At 38.0% G+C, this 8,506-nt stretch overlaps 1 pseudogene; it reads left to right on the top strand.

Annotated features, from left to right (window-relative positions):
• Window positions 1-7,191: 7,191 nt before the first annotated feature.
• Window positions 7,192-7,985, top strand: LOC100813269 (dirigent protein 16-like; annotated as a pseudogene).
• The last annotated feature ends 521 nt before the right edge of the window (window positions 7,986-8,506 follow it).

The following is an 8,506-nucleotide window of genomic DNA, read 5'->3' as shown; positions in this document are numbered from 1 at the left end:
TTTGGGGGTGAGTACTGCAAAAGGCTTTGTGAGAACTCTATTTTTAAGGCCTCTTTCATTTTTTCCGAGCTCCTTCTGTTTTCTTCTTCAATCTAACTCCTCATTTCTTCCTTAAGGTTTCCGATAATCTTATTTCTCCACTGTTCCTTAAGGCTTCCAATTATCTCAGCCAACTGTTGTTGGCTGATGGATGTGGAGGAGTTGCTGGAGGCACGTGATGCCCTTCCATAGTACTGACTAATCGTTACACCAGACCTTGCTGCACGCACACGACACCCATGGTCAGGTCTCCAATGGCAGTGTTAAGTATGTCGTCACGACCATGGGGAACAAATCTACCCTACGTAGTCTGCTCTTCTAAGGAGTCCTACACAAAGCACATCACATACAAACAACAATGTGCGGTCATTCTTATTATTAAATTAAAAAAACATTCAAAATCAACAATATTAGTTAACTCACTATTTTATCGGATATTTCTTGTGTTGACTGAGATGTCATATGGCTATAACGCTTCGTGCGGGTCATCTTCCACTTAACATGTCTTTTAATTGGAGATGGGGGTCATAAATAATTGTTGTATTTTCAGTCAGCATTGCCTCTTCTTGTAGTCTTTTCCTTTTCTCATCTAACAGCTTTTTCTCAAGCAAATCATAACCCCCACGTGATAGTACGTGAGGGCAGTCGTTGTGTTTTTGAATTTCTTGTGCCCATTTCCTAATACCCTATAATGTCACATATATAATTTCCATCAATTTTATTGAAATGAAAGTGATGAAATTCAACAAGTAATATATGAAGTTATACACATGCACAACTAACCTCCCAGTTAGGTGTCTGGCAGGTTGCAGAAAATTCTTTCCATGTTTCGGAATCTAGACCATATTTTGTGACAACATCCTGCGTCTATTGCCCATCAGTGTTAGCAAACACAAATTTGCTAGTCAGGGTGGACTTAAATTGCCTCCATCTTGTGGCCACCGTTGACATGACCTTTTGCTTCGCATTTGGTGCTTCTGGGATATCAAATTTAGCCTGCATATATATAGATGTTATGTTACTTTTAGTCAATGTAAACATCTAGTTTTAAAATATAACTTAAAAATAAACACAACATGTATTAGTGGACTTGCCAAAATGTCATCCCACACTAGGTCCTTTAGTGATTCAGGTACATCTTTCCGGTTGCTATGTACAATAGGAATCTTTTCTCGAGCAACTACCCTTAGATAGTTGTGGAACTTTTCCTTGTGAGGGCCTGATCCTCTCCCAGTATCAGGATCGACATTAACCATTGGTCTCGGCTGATCCATGGTTCTTAAAGTCAAGCTTCTAAGCCATGTCGATTGTCTACTCCTCTTGGAAGTGACCTTTGACTGACCATCGGAATACGGAGGAGACCTCAGAGATGTGCCCATGATCCTGTCATAATAAAATTAATAATTATTAATGTCCAACGATTACGCAAATACTGAATACGAAGTGGCCTTTGATTGACCATCGGAATACGGAGGAGACCTCAGAGATGTGCCCATGATCCTGTCATAATAAAATTAATAATTATTAATGTCCAACGATTACACAAATACTGAATACAAAACAATTTATAAATTGACAAAAAAAACAATACATTACTTTGAAACAATGCAAGTTTGTTATGTAGGAATGTTCTCCCATAAACCTTCATCATGATCTATGCGATTTGCATGTCCATCATCGACGTCATGAGCTTCATTCATAGAAGGCATTCTTTGGGAAAAACCAAACGTCTCACAAATGTCAAGGGTTGAATTATCATTATGGTAATTGATTCCAGTTGGTCTTCCTTGTAGAACCATCGAAAATCTTTAATCACATGAATCTTCGACGTAAAAAATTTGTCTGGCTTGTTCTACCATAATGAATGGTTCATCCATGTAAGCCACCTTGCTAAGGTATACTAAAGTAAATCCCAATGGATCTTCATGCACACTGGTATTCCCATTAACCCACTTACACTTAAAAATAAGCACTCTAAATTTACTATAATCAACCTCCCATATTTCTTTAATGACGCCAAAGTAAGCCATGGATGCTCGAATCGGGTTGTGTCAGATGCACTGCAAAAGTGATCCGAATCAGCATCAACACTAACCCCACTGTTTTGCATGGAACTTTTATCATCCTATGACTTTGTGTAGAAGGAATAATTGTTGATGTCATATCCCTTCCAAGTAGGGACATTTAGATTTGGCCCAATAGCTAACAATCTTAGTCTTCTAGAAGCATTGTCATCAACAAGTATTGTTTGTCTAAACCAATTGATGAAAGTTCTATTGTGCTCTTGCAACACCCTTATCATGTTCATTTTTGGGTGAGTAACTATGACATGTTTTTTGTGAGCCTCTATGTACGGTAACACCTCTGTTGTGTTGTTTAATATATACAAATGTGCTTGTGACACCTCATGTCGAGTCATTGTGACAACATTGTATCCATGTGTACCCTTACCTGCTCGTGACTGGTCATGCCGAGTTTCAGGAAGACCCACAGATTTAAATGGTGCAATGTACTGCGAGCAAAACTCAATACATTCTTTAGCAATGTACCTTTCCACAATTGAGGCTTCTGGCCGGTGTTGGTTCTTGGTAAAACCCTTTAACACTTGCATGTACCGCTCAACTGGATACATCCACTGTAAAACACAGGACCACACAATCGTATTTCCCTGACGAGATGAACAAATAAGTGTACCATTATGTCAAAAAAAGATTGAGGAAAATACATCTCCATTTGACAAAGGACAACGACAACCTCATTTTCCAATTCATCCAATTTTTGAGGGTCAATGAATTTCCTACATATAGCATTAAAAAGGAAGCACAAATGACTTATTGCAACCCGGACCTTGTCAGGCAAGCTACTGCGAATTGCCACAGGCAATAGTTGTTGCATTAACACATGACAATCATGGGATTTCAAGCCAACCAATTTGAGATCATTGAGGGACACAAAGCTCTTGATATTTGAAGAGTATCCTTGTGGGACTTTAAGACTACGTAGACATTGACAAAAACTTCTCTTTTCGGTAGTTGACATTGTGTAACATGCTGGGGTCAGATACGTTCGCGAACCTTTTGAGATTGGATGTAACTGGTGACGTTTACCCATGTCAACCAAGTCTTGACGACACTTCAAACCATCCTTTGTCTTGCCTTTAATGTTAAGGAGGGTACCAATTAAAGAATCACAAACATTTTTCTCCACATGCATCACATCTATACAATGTCTAACATCAAGATCGAACCAGCATGGAAGATCAAAGAATATTGATTTTTTTTCCATTTGTTTGCATCAGATGATGTTTTTTTTGTGTCTTCCCAAACATATTTATGATATCTTTTACCTGATCATAAACTTCTTTGCCAGGTAATGGACTCGGTGTAGTTTCATTTTCCCGACTTCCATCGAACGCTTTTTTCAATCGTCGATATGGATGATAATGTTTGAGAAATCTTCGGTGCCTGGTATATACAGTCTTCTTTCCATGTTTTAGTTGGATGAAACTAGTATTTTTATCACATATAGACATGCATGATGTCCTTTGACACTATATCCACTTAAGTTCCCGTAGGTTGGAAAGTCATTAATGGTACAAAATACCATTGCACGCAACTTGAAAGTATTATGCAGATTTCCATCCCACACATCAACCCCCTCTTCCTATAATTTCCTTAAGTCTTCAATTAACGGACTGAGATACACATAAATATCATTCCCTAGCTGTCTTGGACATGCTATCATCATACTCAACCTTATGTACTTTCGCTTCATGCACAACCAAGGAGGAAGGTTATAAATGAACAACAAAATCGGCCAAAAACTATGGTTAGTGCTTAAGTTTCCAAAAGGGTTCATTCCGTCCGAAGCTAGACCCAGCCTTATATTTCTTGGCTCGTCCCCAAAATCAGGATACAAATGGTCGATTGCCTTCCATTGTGGACTATCAGCCGGATGTCAGAGGAATCCATCAGATTTTCTGCTATCAGCATGTCATGAAAAGGTTTTTTGCATCATTGCCATTAGCAAACAGTCGCTTAAACCTTGGTATTATTGGAAGATACCAACACACCTTTGCTGGATGTTGGTTGTTTGCGATTGCATCAACACTACATTCCCCGTCGTTCACTCTGTACCATGATACCCCACAGGTGGGGCAACAATGCATTTCTGCAAAGTCATTTCTGTACAAAATGCAATCATTATGGCATGCATGAATTTTTTGGTACTCCATTCCCACTAGACATAAAATCTTCTTTGCCTCGTAGTGATTCTTTGGCAACATGTTATCTTCAAGTTAACCAAAGCTAACACCATAGACAACCTTGCGAAAGATGTGCACCCCGAATACAAAGCCTTGTTTGAATCAATTTCTATTTTCTCATAGAAGGGTGCATGTGCCTGTTGAAAACCCTCTTGCCCAAGATTACGAATCATATCTTCTATATGATATCCAATGTCTTGATTTACTAGCTTAGCCTGTGAGACTGTTGCCATGTCCGGTGATTCCCCATGCCATATCTATTTTGTGTAAGTCAAAACTATCCCATCACAAATAAGATGAGATCTTATGTCATTTACTGTTTGACGTCTCCCATTTGCACAGCTGACACATGGACAAAAATATTTCCCCCACAGAGATGGCACATTAGATTGAGCAAACTGCAGAAACTCTTCAATACCATTCTCATAATCTTCAGTTACGTGATGCTTTCATCCAAATTCGATCCATGTTTCCCCTTTATTGTGAAAGTTGACTAAGTTATCTAACATGCATGAAAACCTCACTTTTTTTCCTTAAAGGTGTGGCCCTAACCCGTTTAGAAAGACCCAGTTTAAAGTACATTCATACGCATCGGTACGCTAGATTATTTGTTAATTATGCCTAAATTTCGGCAGCATTTCGCATTGGTCTCCAAATACACGACATGAAAGCGATGAAATCTAAGAATCCACCACTTTCAAGTATGCACCCAGAGAACAAAGTGAAATGGAGTATATTGAAATTTTGACCAATATAACAAATAAATAGTTAACCCATATGTATCAATGTACTATAAATAAAGAGCCCTCCCAAACTGTCCAAACGGACAATTCAAGATTCAACACATTGATTAATGCAAATTGTCCATATTAATCAATGTATTGAATCTCAATGGGAAACTAAGGTTCACTCGCAATGCACATAAGTGGTTATATAAAACAATACATTCTTCAACAACAAGCTAACCATGTAATAATTTTGGAGTCTGGGACATACAACAACATACCTCGAAAGATAGTCACTAAATACAAGGAGTATGTCACTTTCAGTCTTTAATGGGAAGCAGACGACACAGTGCAGTACACACGACAAAATTGCTCCTTTTGTAGAGAACACTGTAGTACCTTGCACACATATTGAAGTAGTAACAAGTCAAATATGGCTGAATATCACTAAATTAGCATCAACATTATTCTCATTACTCCATAATATATAAAATATAAAACCACATTCAACATGCTTAACTACATTGCAGTATTATTGCAAACAACATCCATTGGGTATAATATTATAGATGAAGGTAATTCTATTCCTCCAAACAAAGTAGTGGTAGAACTAAAACAAAGTGTTAAAGCATACACAAATGGTCAGCTAGAGGTAAATGATTTATGATATTTTTTATTTGTTGCTACCTTTCACTATTTTCTAACATGTATTAAGTTTAACCACTTAACCTAATATTTTTCTTTGATTTGTGATCCAAAAAATAAATACATACATGAATAATGAGGATGGATTGAATAAGAATCATAACTTCAACATATCAAAATTTGAAATTTAGTTCAAAGATTTCATCACATTTCAAAGTACATTTTAGTATTTAGTATTCAAAGTGAGCAACAAAACATGGCAGAAAATTGGAAATGGATGTTGTTCAAAAATCAAAATGACATTGTAGCTGTTGGCTGATCAAAACTTGTTGCACTAGAGCTATCCTTGGCTGGCTGAGCCTGATCCTGATCTTGTGTTGAACAGTTCTCCTTATCAGCTTTAGGAGCCTTGGCCACAACTGGTGTGGGAGCTATAAGCTTAGGCTTACACAAGTCCAAAGGAATGAGCACCTGGGAAAAATAAATTGGTGCAAGAGTTCAACAAGATTAACACCTGGAAGAATAGAGGAATTTCTCGAGTACTAGCTGTGATTGAACTGAGTCTAAGACCAACTCCTGGACAAGCAAGTATTTTCTTAGACGTGTCTGTCGTTGTTGAAGTTGGAGGAATTGAAGTGGGTCATGGTCTTTGAACAAAGGTGAAACAGATGGCTGCATATGCTCTCGGTGCTATTCAATGTGATGGAACTGAAAGTCTTTTGGACAAAGTATGGGTTGTGTAATCTGATACGGTGAGCTTGACTCAAAGAGGCTTAACTGCAGGGAGCACTACATCAGAGTCAAGATGCAAAGCACTTAGGCTTTGTTGTAATATGTTGGAAGAGAGGCTAAAGCCTTTTAAGGAAAAGCTGCAGGAGGAAATGGACTACTATATCAAATGGGAGACCCTTATTCTTCAGGTAGCTACTATAAATAAAGAAAAAAAGCTCAATTTTGAACATTGATAAATTTTCCTCATAAAGAGTTATCTTCATGATTGGGGATTTAGGACAGGTAACCTAACTACATATTTTCAATGCAAGCTTAGCCCTAATCAACGAATAACACAAGAATTGGGTCCAAATATAGTTGTACTTGCACTTGAACCTCATTGAGATTTTTATTTAGTTGTACTTGCACCTCTCAAATTTCTTACCTTCCTTCCATGGCCCTGTGGCTGTATCTTATACAAAATCTTTCATAATGAAAGCATTTGAAAAGAAGTGGTTGTGAGTGACAACAAATTATTACTTTCTCCCATGGATTTCTACACAATGAACCTCGTAGCACAACTACTTTCTCTCACTACATAGCCATAATGCCATTGAACACAAATGTTGACTAATTTATTTTGGTAGAACTTAAGGCACAACTAATCTACTTTCCTCTTAATTTCAACAACTTCATTATCACCTATGCCTCACAACCACTCCAACACACTATGTGTTCCCTCTTATTTAATACCAAGACATGCATTTCATTCCACATCCTCTCTAGATTCATTATCATATAGAATAAATGGCCTCTACATCTGAAACACTTGGAAACAAGATGGCTATGGGAATGGGATCATTAACTGCAGCTTCCTTGGCAATGTTGGTTGCCTTTGCAAATTTGGCAACAACTATGGCAACAGTTGACCCCACTGCAGCCACTAGGAAAGAACATGTTATTGAGCTCTACATGCATGACATTCTAGGGGGCAGCAACCCGATAGCTCGATCGATGACTGGCTTGTTGGGAAGCATATACGATGGTCAAGTACCCTTTGCAATGCCAATAGGATTCAACACCCAAGGGACAACCATCCCTAATGCCAATGGTGCTAACCCCACTGTTAATGGAGTTTTTGGCATCCCACTAGGAACTGGATTGGCAGGTACTTCATTTGCACCAAACTCAAGCAACAACAACAACCAAAACAATGCCCCGCTGCAGTTAGGACCTCATGGACTGAGACTAAGCTTTGGTACAATCATTGTTATTGATGATATATTGACCTCTCAACCTGAGTTGGGGTCTCAAATAGTTAGGAAGGCTCAAGGTGTATATATGGCAAGTTCAGTAGATGGGACTAGACAGATGATGGCTTTTACTGCCCTGTTTGAAGGAGGGGAATATGGTGATAGCTTGAACTTTTATGGCTTGTACAAGATAGGGAGCACTATGTCATAAATATTTGTGATGGGGGCACAGGGAAGTTCAACAATGCAAGGGGGTTTGTCGAACTGATTGCTCTTATCCCACCAGGACAGATTGCCACTGATGGTGCAGAGACACTGCTAAGGATCACTATCTATTTGAAACACTAAAACATAGTGTGGAAATGTAAAAGCATCTGGGTGTTGTTCTTTTACGGATGAGTATGATGTTGGTCTTGTATATTATTGTCAATTTGATACTTTGTTTACAGAATGTATTTGAAATCTTAGTTGTAATCCCAAGAAACCTAATGTTGATTTCTTTTTTATTTTTAAATGAAATATGTCACTTGGAGTTTGGATTTTGATTTTTGAATACAAGCAAAACTGCAGAAGCAATAAATACCACGGACTTAGACAATGAAAGGTTACAAGTAAAACTTAAATAAGAAATAAGCAAATCAGTCATAAGCTATCAATATCATGAGTGCTGAAAGCCCAAGCTGTGATGTCGACATAAGCCATAAAGCAAAACAAGGTATCATGGAAAATAATTAGGAAAAACACAGACCAACAAAGAGACAAGGTTTATTGCACAGTGGAATTGAATTTGGGGATAAAATCATAGTGTCTGGAATTTGGGGATAAAATCACATTCCCCTAGAAAATTTACCATCTATCACTTGAGAGTT

The sequence above is a fragment of the Glycine max genome, chromosome 12 (assembly GCF_000004515.6).
Source record: "Glycine max cultivar Williams 82 chromosome 12, Glycine_max_v4.0, whole genome shotgun sequence".
In the NCBI taxonomy this organism is placed as follows: Eukaryota; Viridiplantae; Streptophyta; class Magnoliopsida; order Fabales; family Fabaceae; genus Glycine; species Glycine max.
The sequence above is the reverse complement of the archived record's forward strand: the minus strand, read 5'-3'. Positions and strand labels throughout refer to the sequence as shown.